At 39.3% G+C, this 16,207-nt stretch overlaps 1 protein-coding gene and 1 pseudogene across 17 annotated transcripts in view; one reads left to right on the top strand and one right to left on the bottom strand.

Annotated features, from left to right (window-relative positions):
- Window positions 1–13,937, bottom strand: part of LOC126057333 (histone H3.3A-like) — an 88,173-nt pseudogene extending 74,236 nt beyond the window's left edge.
- INPP4B (inositol polyphosphate-4-phosphatase type II B) overlaps window positions 1–16,207 on the top strand; it is a 976,853-nt gene that overhangs the window by 462,404 nt on the left and 498,242 nt on the right. The window contains exon 1 of one of the 17 annotated variants that reach the window (XM_049905350.1): window positions 15,507–15,649. The exons of the other annotated variants lie outside the window; for them this stretch is intronic. The gene's annotated coding sequence lies outside the window, so the exon portion shown is untranslated. Of the gene's footprint in view, window positions 1–15,506; window positions 15,650–16,207 lie in introns of those variants that run through there. 17 annotated transcript variants of the gene reach the window in all.

Raw genomic sequence — 16,207 nt, forward strand, 5'->3', positions numbered from 1 at the left:
GGTTGATGATTTTTTTTCTAAGTTCATGAGGGATATTGTTCTCTATTTTTATTTTCTTATGTTGTCTTTGTGTTTGATATCAGGGTAATTCTGGCCTTTGTAAAATAAGTTGGGAAGTGGTTCCTCCCCTTCGGTTTTCTGGAAGAGTTTGTGTAGGTTTGTTATTACTTGTTCTTTCAGTGTTTAGTACAGTTCACCAGGGAAGCCATCTAGGCCTGGAGTTTTCTTTGTAGCTTCTACCTATAAATTTAATTTCTGTAATAGATGTAGGACTGTTCAGGTCGTCTATTTCTTCTTGAGTGAGATTTGGTACTTTACATAATTCAAGACATTGGTAAATTTTTTCTAAATTTCTCTGTTTACCTTCATTTTGTGGCTAAGAATATTTCTTTATTATCATTTTAATGTCTGTGGTCTGAGTGATGTTCACTCTTTAATTCCTGATATTGGTAAATTGTATCTTCCCTCTTTTTCTTCTTGAGTAACTGGTTAGAAGTTTATGAATTTTATTGATCTTTTCTAAGAATCATCTTTTGGTTTCATTGGTTTTCTCAATTGTTCTGATTTTTAATTGTACGGATTTCTGCATTTATTTTTATTGTTTTTATCATTTTATTATTTACTTCCTTGTGCTTGCTGCTAACCAGAAGGCAGCAGTTTGAACCCACCAGCTGCTCCATGGGAGAAAAGACCTGATAATCTACTCCCATAAAGATTATAGCCTGGGAAATCCTATAAGGCAGTTCTACTTTGTCATATAGGGTTGCTATGAGTTGGAATTGGCTTGATGGGACAAAACAACAACTTTTTTTAGCTTCCCAGAATGGAAGCGTAAATCATGGGTTTGAACACTCTATAAGTATTTAGCTGCATCCAAATTTTTGATATGCTTTATTTTCATTTTTATAATTCAAATTATTTTCTAATTACCTTTGTGATTTCACCTTTGACCTGGTGGTTATATAGGAGTGTGTTTCCTAAATCCCCAATACTTTTATTTTCCAGATATATTATTGTTATTGAATTTTAGTTTAATACCATTATAGTTTGAGAACACCCTTCATATGATTTCAATTCTATTAAATTTGCCAAAGTTTGTTTTATGGCCCATGTCAAAGTATCAAATGATACCTGTCCTTGGGTCAAGATGACAAGCAAAGCAAAAGAGAAAAAACATTACCCCATATGATTTATTTCTCTAAGTTTTAATTCCTTTACACAATTTTTCTGCTTTTCTTTACTTTTCAGAGTCCTAGGTAGCCTGCTCTTTATATTTTCTTCTATTCAGCAAGAAGTGTAGTTTTGAGTAGGTCCATCTTGGCTAAGATGGCATACTTAAATTTTTTCATATATTAATTTACCTAATTCTTTCCACAATTCATTAGGCAGATATTACCATTTCCGCAATTTATATATGAAAAAAACAATTAAAGGACAGTGTGTTTCAGTAAATTGTCTGAGTTCACAATTTTACTAGCTTTAATGATCATTTGATACAGGCAGTCTGGATCCATAACTACCTCTCAACTATTTTACTAGACAGCCTGTCCCATGCTGAATTATAATAGCAAGTGCCATGTGAGAGGGATTCAGGTATGCATACTAGACTAACATAAAGTCAAAAAGCAAAAGGGCACCAAAACAACAACAGGAAATAGTCAAACAAAAGCAAGTGTAGTACCTTGCCAGACAAGGGAACAAACCCTGGAGAAGAAATACTCAGAGTAGTTTACTAAGGAAAAAAGAATCAGAGATTTTTAAGTGCTAAAAAGTGAGAGTGGGTGAGTGTTGATTATGCTAATTGAGGTCTGAACACTAGCATTCTGGCTAGGACAGAATGTAAAAACAAATTTTACATATTGTTTACTCTTACTCTCACTGCAGTATAGTTTTATTGGGTAAATGTTTTAATGTAGAATTCATGATTGTGTACATATCGGAGAGTCAGGGAACTGCTTGTAGTGAAAGATACTAAGATGCATTATTCATATCCAGAAGACAGTATGAATGAGAAAATTTAGTTATGCCATATCATACTCATTGTAAGTAACCCCAGGCACTCTTTTTGAACTTATCTAGAGGGCTAAACTGAAATGGAAATATTCGCACATATACATTTAGTCTTGCTTGTCATGATAAAAAACTGAAGATAAAATTTTAGTTAAATTTGTTACTAGCTTACTTTGAAACTTTAAATTTCAGAAGAAAATTAGCAATTTATCATCAGAATCTAAAGATAATTTGGTCAATACTAATTTAAACCTTAAATATATCATCATAAAGAATTCAATCAGCTCTGTGAATTAATAACTTCTGATGTCTATATTAGAAATGTCCTGCAGATATAATAAAAGCTTTGCTTTAGTTTTGATAAAGCACATGATATTTAATGTCTCCTGGGTGTATGTGTGTGACAATGTTCCTAAGGATTTTGAAATATTTGACACTGCTGAGGTAGCACTTACTCAGAAGTCTTCTTCTTTTGTCCATGTGGAAAAACAATCAACCTCCAGTCAAGTTACTTTTTTTTTTTTTCCTGTATATCCCTGCTTCTTGAGATAGGCTTGAGGTGGGCTGCTAGGAGTTATTACATTTGGAATATGCAGTTTATTTGTATAGAAGTAACAGAAAAAAGACAATCATCTTAAGCATGTCTTTTACTTAGTTGTTTTAGAAGATGGCCAGGAAGGGCATTTAAAAAATCTCTAAGCTTCTAGTAAACTACTCTATAACCCTCTGGTACCATTTTCTGTGTGATAGCAATTGCAAAAATAAGTTTGAAACTCAAGACCAGATTTTATAAGTTTCTGTTAAGTAAGCAAAATTCAATGTGTCGCATAGTGTTTATAGAAGGTTATCATGAAATTTGTCTTTTCTGGAAGAGCCAATGAAAGTTTTCTGTCCTTTGGATGACATGTAAGAAGAATCAATTGCACCACATTCTGAAGAGAAGGGTAAAAAGCCCCCAACAAAACAAAACATCTTCTCTTCGACCCCAACTTGGCCACTAATCAGCTGGGTACGTGGAGCACTTCTCTTTGGCCATTGGGTCTCATTGTTCTCATTTCTTAAATGAGGTGATCACTAGTTTACTTAAATCAAGGGTGTTTAGGATGCTACCCTATTTGCTGACTGATGTAGTACAAAATCCAACAAGTCAAATGGTTGATTATCTATATTTCTAAACTTGGTCCAAGTGCTCCCACTGAGGATGCCAGATCACTGTTGGAAGCTATTTAAATTCTGGTTCAGATCTGACCTAGTACTGAGACAAGGCCATCTGAGTTCTCAGGATTAAAGGTGCTTTGTCACAGGGATTGACACAGCCTCTCTTTCACTTTATATGGCAGAGACCAACATTCTTTTCATTAAAATTTGAAGCAAGTGAGCAAGGGCCTGAGCTCTGATTTACAAGGAACCAAAGGCACAGTTCCTTTGCTTATTGAACTGTGATTTCTGTGTCGCTGCTTTGTGCTCTGTCTTTTGAACATCAAGATTTTGCTACCTTTAATCATCATTTGATACTCGTGATTTGGAATTATTTCTTAAGTGGAATTGTGAGCTCCAAAAGGGAGTTCTATGATTCAGAGAAGCAAAGGAAAGAAATAATAGCCTTTTATTAAATAACCAGAAGGCTAGGTCTGGAGAATTAGATATGTTCAATCATTAGATTCTATTTTCAAACTTTAATAGTTTTGAATTTTTATTGTTGATTATTTTCCTGCCGGCTTGTCTGTTGAAAGTATATTCACGTTAGGACCAAATTAAAGACCCAGAGATGGATGTGTCTTGTTTGGACAAGATACTGTAAATAGAATTATGAAAATATGTATTATGACCTGGTTTTCTCTTTCCTGCCTGTGGGTTATGGTATTAGGATATTAAATGCTGTATTGATAGATTATAGATTTTCCAGATGTTCTACTTTTAAGAAAAAGGGTTGGTCTGACTTATAGCACCCTATGTGACAGAGTTCTGGAACTGCCCCATAGGGTTTTCTTGGCTGTAATCTTTATGAAGCAGATCACCAGGTCTTTCTTCTGCAGAACTACTAAGTGGATTCAAACTGCCAACCTTTTGGTTAGCAGCCAAGTGCTTAACTGTCGTTCCTTGTAAATAAGGACAACATAAATAAAATAAACGTGTCCTGTCAACCTCCCACCTTTCTCTCTACCCCTCTGTCCTAATTTATTAAGGGATAATTAAAATTTTAAAATTTTTTCTATGGTGAGTGTCATGGATTGAATTGTGTCCTCAAAAAGCATACGGCAACTTGGTTAGGCCATGATTCCCAGTATTGTATGTTTGTCCTCCATTTTGTGATTGATGTAATTTTTCTATGTGTTGTAAACCCTAATCTCTGCCTGTAGTTAATGAGACAAGATTAGATTATGTTAAAGAGGATTAGGGTGGAATGTAACACCCTTACTTAGTCACATCCCTGATGCAATGTAAAGGGAGTTTCCGTGGGTTGTGGCTTGTATCACCTTTTATCTTACAAGAGACAAAAGGAAAGGGAAGCAAGCAGAGAGCTGGGGACCTCATACCACCAAGAAACAAGAGCCAGGAGAATAGCACCTTCTTTGGACTCAGGAGTCCCTGTGCTGAGAAGCTCCTAGTCCAGGAGAAGATTGATGACAAGGACTTTCCTTCAGAGCCGACAGAGCAAGAAAATCATCCCCTGGAGCTGGCACCTTGAATTTGGACTTTTAGCTTAATAGATTGTGATAGAATAAATTTCTGTTTGTTAAAGCCATCCACTTGTGGTATTTCTGTTATAAAAAAAATATTTCTGTTATAGCAGCACTAAATGACTAAGACAGTGAGATTGCAACATGGGTGTTCTATGGAACAGAGAGAGGGCAGTGGAATCAGAGAAACTCAAGTTCACATACCGTTTTTTCCAATTACTAAGTGGGTCCTGGCACAAATTACTTTTTAACCTTTAATGCTTCACCTGTAAACCTGGACTTACTTCATAAATTTGTTATGCAGATTAAATTTATAATACAAAGTGATAACAAAGGACCTGGCACATAATAAGTACTTAGAAAATTTTGGCTATTGTTTGTTAAAATGAATTTCAGAAGCAGTTTTGGAGATAAAACTCTGTGCAAATCATGGAAGATATCAGTAAAGCCTCCTTTTCTTTAGTATTTACAAGAAGGGGGGGGGAATTATGAAGTGCTGGACAATTATATTTTATTGACTTAATTTTCCTGTCTTGTTTCTACTTCTTTCTCCCTCTCTCCTTCTCTGTTGCCACATGTCAGAAGAGTTTGAACTGCTGTGTACTCTAAAATCCACAGTTCAGAGGTTTTCAGTGTATTGCTGTATGCTAGACATCTGTCAGTTTGTCACACTCTGATGGCTTACATATTGCTGTGATGCTGGAAGCTATGCCACCAGTATTTCAAATACTAGCAAAGTCACTCATTGTGGACAGATTTCAGCTGAGCTTCCAGACTAACACAGACTAGGAAGAATGACCTGGCAGTCTACTTCTGGAAAAAAAAAAAAAAAAAAAAAACTAGCCAGTGAAAACCTTATGAATAGCAATGGAACATTGTCTGATATAGCACTGGCAGATAAACCCCTCAGGTTGTAAGGCACTCAAAACATAACTGGGGAACTGGGGAATACCTGCCTCCTCAAAGTAGAGTAGACCTTAATGGCGTGGATGGAGCCAAGCTTTTGGAACCTTCATTTGCTGATGTGGCACGATTCAAAATGAGAAGAAACAACTGCAAACATCCATTAATGATAGGAATGTGGAATGTATGAACTATGAATCTAGGAATCAAAAATGTACTGGAATGCATAAAGATTGACATCTTAGGCATTAGTAAGCTGAAATGGACTGGTATTGGCCATTTTGGATCAATCATGTGGCCTACTATGCCAGGAAGGTCAGCTTGAAGAGGAATGGTGTTACATTCATTGTCAAAAAGAACATTTCAAGAACTATGCTGAAGTACAGTGCTGTCAGTCATAGAATAATATCCATATGCCTATAAGGAAGATTAGTTAATATGACTATTTTTAAAATTTATGCACCAACCACTGATGCCAAAGATAAGGAAATTAAAGATTTTACCAACTTAAGCAGTGTGAAATTGATCAAACATGCAATCAAGATGCATTGATAATTACTGGTGATTAGAATTCAAAAGCTGGAAACAAAGAAGGATCAGTAGTTGGAAAATATGGCCCTGGTGATAGAAACAACACCATAGGTGACATAATAGAATTTTGCAAGACCAACAACTTCTTCATTGCCAATATCTTTTTTCAACAACATAAACAGCCACTATACACATGGACCTCTCCAGATGGAATATACAGGAATCAAATTGACTACCTCTGTGGAAAAAGACAATGGAAAAGCTCAATACCATCAGTCAGTACAAGACCAGGGGCTAACTGTGGAACAAATTTTCAATTGCTCATATGCAAGCTCAAGTTGAAGCTGAAGAAAATTAGAACAAGTCCTTGAGAGCCAAAATACAACCATGAATATATCCTATCTGAATTTGGAGACCATATCAAGAATAGATTTGATGCATTGAACACTAGTGACCAAAGACCAGACAAGTTTTGGAGGACATCAAGGGCATCATACATGAAGAAAGCAAAAGGTCATTAAAAAGACAGGAAAGAAAGAAAAGGCCAAAATGGATCTCAGAAGAGACTCTAAAACTTGCTCTTGAACATAGAGTAGCTAGCGAAAGGAAGAAAGGATGAAGTAAAAGAGCTGAAGAGAAGATTTCAAAGGGTGGCACAAGAAGACAAAAGAAAGTATTATAATGAAATGTGCAAAGACCTAGAGTTAAAAAGCCAAAAGGGAAGAACACACTTGGCTTTTCTCAAGCTGAAAGAACTGAAGAGAAAATTCAAACCTCAATTTGCAATATTGAGGAATTCTATTGGCATAAATTTGAACTATGCAGGAAGCATCAAAAGAAGATGGAAGGAATACACAGAGTCACTGTATGAAAAAGAACTGGTCAATGTTCAACCACTTCAGGAAGTAGCATATGATCAAGAACCAATGGTACTGAAGGAAGAAATCCAAGCTGCACTGAAGGAACTGGTGAAAAAGAAGGCTCCAGGATTTGATGCAATATCAATTGAGATGTTTCAACAAATGAATGCAGCACTGGAAGTGCTCACTCACGTATGCCAAGAAATTTGGAAGACAGCTACCTGGCCAACCAACTGGAAGAGATCTGTATTTGTGCTCATTCCAAAGAAAGGCGATCCAACGGCATGTGGAAATTACTGAACAATATCATTAAAATCACCCACAAGTAAAATTTTGCTGAAGATTATTCAAAAGCTGTTGCAGCAGAACATTGACAAGGAACTACCAGAAATTCAAGCCAGATTCAGAAGAGGGTGTGGAACAAAGGATATCATTGCTAAAGTCAGGTGGATCTTGGCTGAAAGCAGAGAATACCAGAAAGATGTTTACCTGTGTTTTATTGACTATGCAAAGGCACTTGACTGTGTGAATCATGACAGATTATGGATAACATTACAAAGAATGGGAGTTTTAGAACACTTAATTGTGCTCATGAGGAACCTGTACATAGTTCAAGAGGCAGTTGTTCGAACAGAACAAGGGAATACTGCATGGTTTAAAATTAGGAAAGGTGTGCATCAAGGATGTATTTTTTCACCATACTTATTCAATCTGCATGCTGAGCAAATAATCAGAGAAGCTGAACTATATGAAAACATGGCATCAGGATTGGAGGAAGACTCACTAACAACCTTCAATATGCAGGTGAAACAACCTTGCTTGCTGAAAGTAAAGAGGACTTGAAGCACTTACTGATGAAGATGAAAGACCTGCAGGCTTCAGTATGGGTTACACCTTAACATAAAGAAAGCAAATATCCTCACAACTGGACCAATAAACAACATAATGGTAAATGGAGAAAATATTGAAGTTGTCAAGGATTTCATTTTACTTGGGCCCAAAATCAATGTCCATGGAAGCAACAGTCAATAAATCAAAGGATGCATTGCATCAGGCAAATCTGCTGCACAAGATCTCTTTAACGTGTTGTAAAGCAAAGAGGTCACTTTAAGGACTAAGTACGCCTAACCCAAGCCATTATGTTTTCAATCACCTCATATGCATGTGAAATCTGGGCCATGAATAAAGAATACCACAAAGATTTGATGCGTTTGAATTATGGTGTTGGCAAACAATATTGAATATACCATGGACTGCCAGAAGAATGAATATATATGCCTTGGAAGAAGTACAGCGAGAAAGTTCCTCAGAAGCACAGATGGTGAGACTTCGTCTCACACACTTTGAATATGTTATCAGGAAGGACCAGTCCGTGGAGAAGGGCATCATGCTTGGTAAAATAGAGGGTCAGTGAAAAAGAGGAACACTCTCAATGGAATGGATTGACACAGTGTCTGCAAGAATGAGTTCAAGCATAACAGAATGGTGGGGCTGGTCCAAGATTGGGCAGTATTTTGTTCTTTTATGCATAGGGTCACTATGATTTGGAACTGACTCAATGGCACCTAGCAATGACAGCAAAACAATCTTGCTTTTGATGACTAATTTTTTTTGTACGCTGACATATAACTGTCCTCGCCAAGCTCCAACATCTTCCAAAGTTTTTCATACCATGAACTGGCTCTATTTAGACCCACAGGTACCTTGATCTGACTCTTTCAGGAACAGAGTGGATTTTCAAAAGGGAGGCATCAGAGCTGAGGCTGGAAAGAGCAAAGGTGAAAGGGAGTAAAAGCTGGAGACAGAATCTAGGTTGGTTTAGGACTGGTCAATGACAGAGTCCATCACAAACAGGGCAACTTGTGGACGGTTGTTAAAGACTCCAGGCAGAGAACCCAGATTATGAGATCCTGGGCAGACTCAAGGTGCTGAGGGTAAGACATGAGCCAAAGGCTAGAAAAAGCATGGTCCAGGCTGGAACCCATGATAGCTCCTGGCATCCCTCTTACAAAGTCTGGCTAAATGACGTGAGGCTTCAGCTGATACTGGCTTTTTACCTGGTGGAATTCCCTCTCTCAATTATGTGCTTGGAATCTTGGTGATGCTTGGTGGTGCTTCTCAAGCTTGAATGTACATGGGAATCTCCTGTGCTAAAATGCAGATTCTAATTTAGTAGATCTGAGTGTGGCCCACTGTTCTGCATTTCTGACAAGCACCCAGGTGGTGCAGATGCTGCTGATCCAGGGATCGCATTTTGAGTGACAAAGCCTTAAAAAATCATTGATTTTTTGGTCTTGCTAAATTTATAGGTCTTCTATATCTGTCTCATATCAGTGCTGCTTCCTCCTGGTGAACACGAGGGAGGAGTTGCTGGATTATTCAATGCTGAGTCCCTGCAGCTGGACTTCTGATCAGACTGGAACCCTGACATCTCTCATCTTTATTCCTCTGTGACAAAGCAGGTCCCAACTGAATTTAATGTTGGTAGCAAAGCCATACTGATGGCCTGGAGAATTCAGTTGTCTCTTGAGACAGTTGGTTTTGCTGGACAAAAACATTGCCTCACATACACTCATCCACTGCTCTGATGGGAGTTATCCCCTGCCTGGTCAGGGGACCTCTTGAGCAGCCAACAGTGCCTTTGACTTTAAATACATGCATGACTACTTACTTTCAGGTAGAATATCCAATTTGCCAATCCATGCTGTTTTCCCCAAATGGGACCTTTTTCCTGAAACTTTAAAAAAAAAAATTATTATTATTTTACTATTACTTTTGAATGATACAAAATCAAAATAAATTACTTTTTTCTGAAAATTGAGGGCTGGTTTTAGAATTCTGAGCATATTTGTCCTACAGTGATGGTAGCCTTCGAAGTAGTCTGATTTTGCAATGAGGTGAAAGGAGCAGAGCAGGCAGAAGCAAATTTCCATTAGGATCATATCCCTGTTTTCACTTCTTTATGGTATGACAGAACATTAAGATGATCCTTAGGTCTTACTAAGTTAGAAGCTCTGCCCATCACACTCCACCTTACAGATTCCAGGTGTTCAGAAGGTGTATAAGTGATTTGGCGTCATACATTATATCTGGTTTACTAGAGTGATGTCTAGGCTTCAGAATGTTTGAAGCACTGACAAGAACTGCTTAAGTCGAGTGGTATATCTACTGAAAGGCAACACCAGCAGCATAAAAGAGACTTGCTATCCTTTTTCTTTTCCTACCCCTTTTGAGATGGGTAGGAAATAGTAACATTTAGTGCTTCATATCAAATGACTCTTTGTAAATAGAAACTAAAGCCACAGATGGATAGTAGCTTCAAGCTTTCAATGCTTCCTGCCTGGAACTCAGTCTGCACAGGCCAGGAAACATCTTTAACTGGAGGCCTATTTAGAACCCAAGTTCAGTTAATCCCACCATGTTTCGCATCCCTGTCATCCTGTCCATCCATCAAAACCACAAGTACCTCTTGTCATCTATCCTTGCCCACTTCATCACCCCTCTTTTGCTATGGGCTTAGGTGGCCATGGCTCAATCTCCCTCTGCCCTTATCACTTTTAAATTTTTACATAATATCCCCCTTGATCCTCTGTTTCTATGAAAAACAAAGTCTCCACCTCCCAACTCTTCATAGAATGTTCCAGTTTGTCTCTTTGTCTGAATGGAAACCTAGCATTCTCCTGAGAGTACCTGCTTCCCTGATGACTACTCTAATGTACTGTCCATGTACCACAGAGCCTGGAAGCAGGGTTCCTATTTTCCTAGAATTAAAAGAGGACCCCTAAAATGTTAAGGCTTCATTTAAGATTACAGATGCCTGACTATACTATACCTTTACCTGTTCCTATCATGCTCTTTGACCAAATTTCTGGTCTGTTCAGATTTTTCCACCAGGCACATAATCTTCCTTTGGCACCTAGGTGATTTTCTATCCTGGGTGATTTTCCCATGGGAAAACCCATTTAACATTCTTGATGCATAGTTTGATTTATTGCCTCCATTGACAGTGAACACCACTCCATTTCAGCTACCCATTTACTACATGCCTGTATCCTGAAACTTCTCATCGCTTAAAATGAAATCCTTCATTCATTTCCCAATATGTTATGTCTTTTTATCTTTAATGACCTCCTAACCAAGCCTAGAGGCCTTAGTCTACTTCAGTTAATTTATTGGTATTATATTCTTGGCTTCACCCTTTTCCTCTCATTACATTAGCTGTATCACCAACGCATTTGTTCATTCATTCACCCAACACTGTGTCAGCTAAAGTTTCTTTTTCTCCACCAGGCTGTTGAATGCTTCTGGAGAAAGCTGCATAGCTAGACAGACTGAAACCCTCTTAAATCTGTGATCTCCAGGCCCAGCTGAACCCTTACAGCTGCTCACATATGCGCCTGTGTTCCTTGCCCAGTCCTCATAAAGGCTAGCTAAAAGCTCCTTCTTTCTTCTCAAACCTACTGCCCCACTTCTTTTGCATTTCCTCTGAATACAAGACTGCCTTTTTTTAGTTAATTGAATTCATTTTGAAGATGTAGAGCATATCAAAAGATATAAAGAAAAACACAGGAGACATATTGTATGTATTATCAAGTTTATGAAATAAAACAGTCCCAATACAGTTGAGAGCCCCTGTGGTCCCCTCCCTGATGGCATTCCCTCATGTCCTTCCTACCTCCTAGATATTAAAACTATTCTGATTTTAGAGTTTATCATGTACCTGTAATGGTATTTCATGTGTTATATGCCCCAAGTGATATAGAACTATACAATTTTTCATGTTTTACAATTTTTTATAAGTGCGCTAACAACTCTCTTTGCTCTCTTCCTTCCTCCTTCCCTCTCTCTTCTGCCCCCCGCCAGCCTTCAACTCTCTCTTTTTCTCAATACTTTATATAGTTTATCTATGTTAATACGTGGAACTAAGATTTATTCACCTCCACTGCTATGTAGAATGAATATACCACAATATATATATCTATTTTCTTATTGATGTACAGTTACCCTGTTATTTCAAGTGAATTTATTATTCCAGTATTAGGGGGTACATGGTCCCCTTACTTCTGACACTAACTGCAAAGGGTAGGGAACAATTCACAAGACCACCCTCATTTCTGGCACCAACTGCAAGTTTCTGGGTCCCCAACACTACCCTTAGTTTTAATATTTTATAAGGATTCACAGACCTCACTGAAAACTCCTAGAACTCATGATAGTGATTTATTATAGCTAAAGGATACAGACGAAAATCAACCACGGAAAAAAGCACATAGGACAGAATCCAGGGACAGTCTAAGTATGGAGCTTCTGGTTGCCCTTTCTAGTGGAGTTGTGGGTAGTGCTACTTTCCTGGAAATGAGTGGTAATACACATGGAACATTGTCAACCAGGAAAGCTTACCCAAGCCTTATGTCCAGAGTTTTTATTGGGCTTGATCACATAGACATAGTTGACTGCTTGTGTTGCTGACCTTTAGCCTCCAGCTCCTCTAGAGGTAGAGTATATACTACATGGCCCAAAGCCTTCCTCATAAATCACATTGTTAAACTGTTTGGTATGGCCCAAGGCCCTAAAGTAAACAAAGGCACTCTTTCTAGAAATCACTGTCCAGTTGATGAGGACAGAAGCCAGGTCTATCTTTGGAGAAGGCTAATTCTTTACTCTACAGTTATAAACATTCTTGTAATTCTCCTCTTCTATATACCTTCAAGAGTTTCTCTAGAATATATACTTACACATCAAATTGCTGAACATAAAGTATATATGCCTTTTCAACTTTGCTTGATGTTACCAAATCATTTTCTATTGTGTTTTACAACCAGCATTGTATGAAAGTAATTGTTCTAAATCTTGATAAGTGTTTGACTTTTTTTGAAGCTTTTTTTGTTTATTGTTATGTAATTATGCCTCATTTGGTTTCAACTCACATTTCCCTGATTACTAATGAAGTTGAGACTCTTAAAATATTTCTTGGTAAATGAATACTTTCTTTCGTAAGAGTCAGCACAAAGCTGGTTCCTATGAGGCTGAGGTTAAAGATGTCCCAAATGTTCAGCTTTTCCAAATTGCTGTACCACTCCATCATCTCTAACATCAACTACTGCCCCTCCCCTCAGTACTCTCCCTCCCATCTTTGGGTTCAGTAATTCACTGCAATGTACACAGAACTCATGAACTGTACTAGAGTTAAGTGTTTTCTTGGGGAAGTAAAGGGGTATAACTGGGGATCAACTTGGAAGTAACAGGAACAACTCAGGATGTGGTTCCTTGGTCAGGACAGCTTCTTCTTGCCCTCTGCTGCTGGCCTCTGCTGGGGGCCTTGTGCTGCAGGGCCCTGATGGGGGCCTTCTCAAGCAAGTGTTATAACTAACTCTTAGATCCCTAGGTTGGCAAGCCCCACTGAAGCTGCCTCGTGCAGGTCTCCTGGTTCCTGGCCACTATCGCTCTTGCTACTGTTGTGCCACTGTCTCTTGCTGTCTTCCATGTTGCACCTCCTTTATGTACCTCTCTGTGTCTCCCTTTAAGCCTAATGGGACTGCAGAACTGACCAGTCCCTTCATTAGGGTCCCTTATTTGCATGGCCCCACTCCCAGGAGGGTGCCATACACCTTACTTACATTATTAGCAAGCTATCCAATTCCCTTGGTGGGCCACAAGCACCTCATTTGCATAGTCCCACTTAATCATTTGGTGGTAATTACAAAGACTATGGCTAGAAGGCCATATTAAGTAATTCATTGCGCTGCAGGCCACCCCTTGGCTCTTCTAGATATTGGCCAGTTCATACTTGAAGGGTCAACTCCCCTCCCCAATCATTTTACCAGTCTAAAACAGTCATTAGTATTAGTCCTTCAGTAGCGCAAAGAGACCTCAGGGTGAGGTTACTTAAGTACCAGCCGTTCAGGTCTGTTACAGGTATCAATCTGATCCAGTTAAGTACTCCAGAAGTCATCTCGGCTTCACTCTCTCTGGCCTCTGATAAAATTTAACTAAGATATTATTCCTTTGCTGAGTTTCTCTCAAGGTATCAGCATAGTATGAGATTTCCCCCACTGCATAACCCATTTATTCCTTCCTTTACCTTTGGCTGTTATTTCTCCTTCCATTTTTCATTCATTTTTACCCAAACTTTTTCACCTTGGGAAGGGATATCAGGTTTAGCTTCTGTGCCAGTCCAGATTGCTGGTTACAAAACCTGTCTAGTAAGTGCCTCCCCTTCGGTTCACTCCCATCCATGTCAGGTAGGGTTACATACATAAAACACTAGTGGGCTATCTTGACCACTAGGCAATATGGCAGTATTTATTTTCAATGCGTATTTTGCCACACGCTTATTTTCCCATTCCATCAGGACCTTGGTAATTCTGGTGTACAGGTTTAGGGATATAGTTAGTCTGTTGCTTAGGGATCACCCCTGCTTCCAACACCTGCAGCTGAATCCCTAATCCATGGGTTGCAGCATTCGGCAGGAAAAAACAATTTTAGGTAATGTGGCAAGAACTGAACAGTGGCACCCGCATCATCTTCCAGCCCCTTTTCCCCAGGTTCCCCAGAGGAGTGTAGGAATCAGTCTCGTGGTGATCCCCTCTTTGCGCCCCACATGTTAAGTGTGAGCACATTCTCATGAAGGTGTGTGAGTCAGCGCTTCATGGCTTTATTTCTCCCATTTAGGTAACAAATATTTCAATTTCCCATTCCAATGCTCCATCAAACCATTGCTCTGAGGGTGGTGTACAACATGGTCTGTCCATTTAATATGATGCTTCTTGGCCCACTGCTGCACCCTGTGGGCTGTGAAGTGTGTTCCTTGATGTGATGAAATATAACTCAGTGGCCCAAATTGGTACAGTATCTTTTGTTCCAATCCCTTACTAGTGTTTTTGGCATTTGTACCTGTCAAGGGATATGCAAAATCCCCTCCCCCCCCCAAAAAAAACCATGCTGGCAAGTCAATTCCAGCTGATAGAGACCCTAAAGGACAGAATAGAACTGCCCCAGAGGGTTTCCAAAGTTGAAAATCTTTACAGAAGCAGACTGCCACATCTTTCTCCTGCAGAACCCGTAGTAGGTTTGAGCCCCCGACCTTTTGGTCAGCAGCTGAGCACTTTAAACACTGAGCAACCAGGGCTCATGCAAAGCCAGGACCAGAGTAAGTATCTATTACTGTGAGGACCCATTTGTAGCCACCTGGTGTGACCAATGTCATTGTCCAATATAATCAACTTGCCAGCTATGTGCAAGGCCTTCCCCCCAGGGAATCTGCCCCATAGCTATCTGCAACCTCTGTCTTTCTTGCTGGCAGACAGAGCAGTCCTTATTGCCATTTTGTGCCTCAGAGGGTGCAAGAGGGATGTGTCTAGATTCAGTCTATCTCTGCATTGCTGCAGCACCTCCATGTCCATTTATTTCATGGACCCAATTTAGCCACCTCAAGTGGGCATAACAACAGGTCCACTTGCTGATTCCAATTACCTTCCAATCCAGGAAGGGAGGTTCTTCTGATGGGCATCAATATGTCCTATTCTAATGTGCCCTTTAAATTCCCAGAGTGCTTTCCAACATCAAAGAGGCCTAAACAAGTCCATTCTGTTTACCCCAGTCAGGAAGAATTTGGGAAGTCCCACCTGAGACCTTTTGAAGCAGAGGCTCAGCTAGTCAATCAAGGTAAAGATTTACAAGGGGGCCAGGGTCTTCTGGTTCAGCCCCCAACAGGGGACCCGAGGCCATATGCACATGTATCAGTGAAATGGCCTGGGGGTGGGAAAGAGACCTATTGGGGGCTCCTGAACACAGGAGCCCAATGCACTGTAATCCCAAAACCTGTCAATAAAATCTCGAAGGGGCCTAAGGTTAGACTGGGGGAATACGGGGAGGCAGCAGTTGATGGGACTAAAGTGAAAGTTTGAACGAAACTTGGAAGATTTAAACTGATCTTGTATGAAGTAGTTGCATCTCTCTTACCTGAATATTTATTGGTGTGGGTATTATGTCTAATTGAGTAATCCTGCCTCTACCTGATTAGTAAAACTGACAGCATGTAAGTCTGCCCATAGGCCAGTATTGATTGGATATGCTAAGTGGGAACCATTAGAATTTCTGAACCCACTCTGGTTGTTAATTTGAAACAATATAGAATACCTAGTGGACAAAAGGAGATCACTGCTTTGATTAAAGACATGTGAAAGGATGGAGTCTTGGTGCCAAAAAATTCTTTCCATAGCA

Source organism: Elephas maximus, chromosome 13, assembly GCF_024166365.1.
Source record: "Elephas maximus indicus isolate mEleMax1 chromosome 13, mEleMax1 primary haplotype, whole genome shotgun sequence".
Taxonomy (NCBI): Eukaryota; Metazoa; Chordata; class Mammalia; order Proboscidea; family Elephantidae; genus Elephas; species Elephas maximus.